The sequence below is a fragment of the Rattus rattus genome, chromosome 5, assembly GCF_011064425.1.
Source record: "Rattus rattus isolate New Zealand chromosome 5, Rrattus_CSIRO_v1, whole genome shotgun sequence".
Lineage (NCBI taxonomy): Eukaryota > Metazoa > Chordata > Mammalia > Rodentia > Muridae > Rattus > Rattus rattus.
Genome location: NC_046158.1, coordinates 139,054,109 through 139,059,526, shown reverse-complemented (window position 1 = coordinate 139,059,526; position 5,418 = coordinate 139,054,109).

Genomic DNA, 5,418 nt, shown 5'->3' with positions numbered 1-5,418 from the left:
CTTTCATCTTTCCAGACTAAGACATCAAAGTCTGCTCCTTCGATGTTGATCACATTTATATAGTTTAAGAATCCTTCCTCTTGCTCACCTCACGCAGGACTGGTCTGGGTGTTGGCTTTATTGATGAATAAATACAACACAAGTAATTGTTTCGTTTGCTACTTCTATACCTTTATTTTCATTATTATTTCTTTGCTTTCTTGGGCATTCTTTATCTCTGCCCTCGCATGATGCAACGGTGCTTTTGTGAATCTCTGACAGGTGAGCAGATCATAGCATTCAGTGTTAGAGGGAAGTTGCCAGTGCACTACCCCAACAGAGTTTGCCTCATTCAATCTCAGTGAATGAGCGCAGAGAGGCTCCTCTTCTGAAGGAGGGCTCACTGATGGTGACATTATCAAGCAGAGAAGATGTGACAGTGGCACACCAGGAAGGCTGGCACCGTAGAAGGACCAATCACACTAAGCCTGAGCATGCCAGGGGAAACAGGAAGGTTATTTGAGCAGCGTTATGAAGAGATGCCAAGCAACACTGCAGAGCTGAGAGGACGTCAGTTCATTTGTGTGGTGTAAGTCTGCAGCTCTTAGGACTGATGGGGCTATCAGATGAATAAATTCCCCTTCCCTCCTATCCTGTTTCTTGTAGTTGGGCGGGAGGTGCTGGAAGAGTTTCTATGCATTTGAAGCTGTCCTTGTACTCGCTGGCAATAAGAACAACACCAATGCTGACAGACTGGCTTTCTGGTGGTCAACACGAGATTCATGTTGTTTGCTAATTTACCCTCTTTTATCCTTACCAAAGCATCAAAAGTGAAACCCTTTATGTTGTAGATTAGGAAGCAGAGACACAGAACACTCACCAGCTATAAGTAGCTCTCTCTATATTTAATCCCTTATTACTTAGTTAGTCTCTCCAACCAAAAAAATAAAAATACACCCTTTTCTGAAGGCATCTAGTGCCTGTCTCTTAATTAGTTAGACATGACTTAGGAGAAGAGACTTGTTGACTAGATCTGCTAATTTTGAAAATCTCACCTCAGCTTCCACATAAATTAGGATCACAACCAATGACTATTATATAAATGAATGAAAGTAAATAATTCTCTCAAAGTTACAAGCTAACAAGAAAAGTCTGAAGTTTGAATTCTGAAATGTTTATGTAAAAATGTGACAACTTTGGACGAATTTTTACAGGTAAATCTAGTGTCTTTCTCACCTGTGGCAGATCTGAAATAAGAGCAGAAGCCCTTGTCATGTGAACCTTCACAGCACTCCCTATAGTTGTTATATCCACCTATGTCTATATGAATTCTTACGTTCACTGAGTCAATGAAGAGTGGGTCTAACCAATTCAAGTCATGATGGCAAGCCTCCGGATGGGGTAGGTGACAAAACCAGATGAGACTTTGATATCACAGGCCAGACAACAGAAAAAGAACAGGTAGAAGGTCCAAATGAAAATGAACAAATGCAGAAGATAAATGCTATGCAGAGAACCAGCTCTGGAGAGCTATTTTATCAGACAAAAAATTGGAGATTGCTTTTATTTCTGTAAAAGAGCTTGATTCCTGTTTCAGCGATACTGGGCAGACTCATCAACTTCAACAGAAGCTGGCCAGTGATGTGTCTTTAAATTGGTTGTACATGGCAGCTAAAGCAATCAATAGACAGTGAGAACTTCTGGAAATGTATGTTTGTTTCAGAAACTGATCTAACCAGGAATGTATTTAATAAATTATGTATATGAAATTAAATGTTGTATGAATCTATATATTTGAATGTGTGAATGTCTAATTTTGTAACACTTACATATAAGAGACTAATAGTATAAAACAGTCTTGTGTTTCCTCCCTCATGGGAGGAGGGAAAGGAAGGGGAAATGATATAATTGTTTATAGTCTCAAAAATAAAAGATAAATAAAAATTAAATAAATAAAATTTTGTATATATATGAACAATAGATGTTTGCATATGTATATATATAATTGTATATATGTATGTATACAAACATGTATATGTAGATAGATAGATAGATAGATAGATAGATAGATAGATAGATTTCCCATCAATTATAAGCATACATTATGAATCGTCCACAGCACATAGTTGACCTAGGTCAGGTGAGATTTATGGCCCAGGTAATTTAGAGGTTGGAGGTATCACTAACAGGTGGGAAGACATGTGACAATTATCAGAATTGGGACATATTGGACAATCAAGAAGGGCACAGTCTAATTGTTCCAAGGCAGGGTTTCTCAAACTCAGCAGGATTGGCCATATAATCCTTTGTTGCAAGGGGCTGGTCTGTGTGTTCAGGCACTTTGCCTCAACTCTGAATGCCAACAGCAACCCCAATCCATCTGTGAAAATCAAAGGTGCCTCCAGGTATTATGAAATGCACTTAGTAATAAAATCCCTCTTGGTGGGAAAACACTGTTTATTTCTAATTTTCAGATTGAAGCACAGGAAGGGGATGTATATGAAGATGTCTGGCAAGGTGAGAATAGAGCAGCTAAAGTACCTGGAACGTAATGGTTGGAAGACAGTCACATGGAATGGTCTTTGAAAGCAGAAATCATGTGACCACACAAGCCAGATACAAGTGAGACCAAGGGATCTCTATTAGAAGTCACTTACATGGGTTGGGATTTAGCTCAGTGGTAGGCGCTTGCCTAGGAAGCGCAAGGCCCTGGGTTTGGTCCCCAGCTCGAAAAAAAGAACAAAAAAAAAAAAAAAAAAAAAAAAAAGTCACTTACATGCAGAAGAGAGGCCAAAAGAAATGGAAGAAAGGAACAAAATTAAACAGTGGTCAGAGACATAGAAAGTTCAAGGGCAAAAGGTCCAGGAATATACAACTGTATTGCCATGAGTGCTCCAAGAAAATTAGAATACTAGCCACACTTCTTTAAGCTTACCACTTTATTTTACAATTAATTGAAAACATTGTATAGAGAAATATAATTTTTCCCATAACAATAAAAATTAGAACCTCAGAGGGGCTGGAGAGATGGTTCAACGGTTAAGAGCATTGGTTGTTTTTCCAGAGCGCCAGTGTTCAATTCCCAGTGACCACGTGGTGGCTCACAACCATCTGTAATGGGATCTGATGCCCTCCTGGGTCATACAGATATAGAGGAAACAGACAATTCATATACATAAATAAATACATTTTAATAAAAGAACCTCAGTCCTGAACTAAAGAAGATTCGTTGGCTAAAAAATGTTTCACAATAGTCACAAATAATATAAAATACCTTGGTGTGATGGTAATGAAGCAAGTGAAAGGTCTGTACACTAAGAACTTCAAGGCTCTGAAGAAAGAAACTGAAGAATTATCTCAGAAGATGCAAAGATCTCCCATGCTCATGGATTGACAGGATTAATATTGTAAAAATGGCCTTTCTGCCATAAGCAATCTACAAATTCAATGCAATCCCGATTGAAATTCCAACTCAATTCTTCATAGAGTTAGAAAGAGCAATTTGCAAATTCATTTGGAATAACAAAAAACCCAGGATAGCAGAAACTATCCTCAACAATAAAAGAACTTCTGGGGGAATTACCATCCCTGACCACAAGTTGTATTACAGAGCAATAGTGATTAAAAACTGTATGGTATTGTAACAGACACAGGCAGGTAGATCAATGGAATAGAATTGAACACCCAGAAATGAACCCACACACCTACAGTCACTTGATCTTTGACAAAGGAGCTAAAACCATCCAGTGGGAAAAAGATAGCATTTTAAACAAATGGTGCTGGTTCCACTGGAGGTCAACATGTAGAAGAATGCAAATTGACCCATTCCTATTGTATTGTATCCTGTACAAAGCTTAAGTTCAAGTGGATCAAGGATCTCCATATAAAACCAGATATACTCAAACTAAGAAAAGAAAATGTGGCAAAGAGCCTCGAACTCATGGACACTGGGGAAAATTTCTTGAACAGAATACCAATGGCTTATGCTCTAAGAGCAAGAATCTACAAATGGGATCTCATAAAATTGCAAAGCTTCTGTAAGGCAAAGGGCACTGTCATTAGAACGAAATGGCAATCAACAGATTGGGAAAAGATATTTACCAATCCTACATCCGATAGAGGACTAATATTCAATATATACAAAGAACTCAAGAAGGTAGACTCCAGAGAATCAAATAACTATAAAAATGGGGTACAGAGCTAAACAAAATTTATCAGCTGAGGAACATTGAATGGCTTAAAAGTACCTAAAGAAATGTTCAACATCTTTAGTCATCAGGGAAATGCAAATCAAAACAACCCTGAGATTCCACCTCACACCAGTTAGAATGGCTAAGATAAAAAACTCAGGTGACAACAGATGCTGGCAAGGATATGGAGAAAGAGGAACACTCCTCCATTGTTGGTGGGATTGCAAACTGGAATGTGATTTGGAGATTGAAAGCTCAGCTACACAAATGACTCGCTGTTGTGTGTATGTAAATGCGTACATGTTTATTCATGCAGATGTAAGTACGCACAGAGATGGAGAGCAGAGATTTCCATCAGGTTTTATTTCGTTCTTGTTTGTTTGTTTTTTATTGCGGCTCAATGCAGTGTTTGAGACAGGGCTTCTCCTTGCTCCTCGAGATTGATTGGTGCTTTGCTAGACTGGCTGGCCACGGAGCTCCAGGACTCTTCTAGTCTCTGCCTGCGCAGTCCTGGGAGTTTAGGCCCAGGCCGCTCTGTCTGGCTTTTGACAAGGGTTCTGGGAAGGGGACCTCAGGTGCTCATTGTTGTGCAGCGTGCAGTTTACCAGCTGAACCCTCTCCAAACCCAAACCACGCTTTCGATAAACGAGAACGTTCTCTGTGAGGAGACGAGTGCTTTTGCAACCGTTTCTTTTGTTTACTGGAACTCTGCACAGAATGGACCTTACCAACGTCGTCTCATTTCATTATGAATTGAGACTCTGAACATCACTGGACCAAACTTAGAAAACCAGCAAGTGGTGAATAGAGGAACTGAAACGGATTGGTCTGTGTATGAGAAACTACACGCTTCCTGCGAACACGACCGCCCTCACTTTTTCAGCAACTCCGTGCTAGAAGCAAGTCCTCTGGGAAAGAGATGTTATCCCTCGGGAACAGAAAGCCCTTTGTAGTCTGGGTTACTAAACTCTTGTGGGGGAGGAGCCAGTAGGATTGCTGCCATGAGGGGTTCAGATGAGTAAACACTGGGCTCATGAATGTGCTTGTTTGTTTTAATTGCTAATTTACCCGAAGGCAACAGCCATCTAAGGAAGGAAGGATCCAGCCAATAATATAGTCATATGGACAAGGAGGGTCAAGAAGATGGCCACAAGTATGTCAGTGCTTCGGCGTAAAGCTCATAAAACCATCTGCGTGGTGACTTCTTCTGGCCTGCGGATCGGAGGCCTCTGGCTCGGGATGCTTTTAC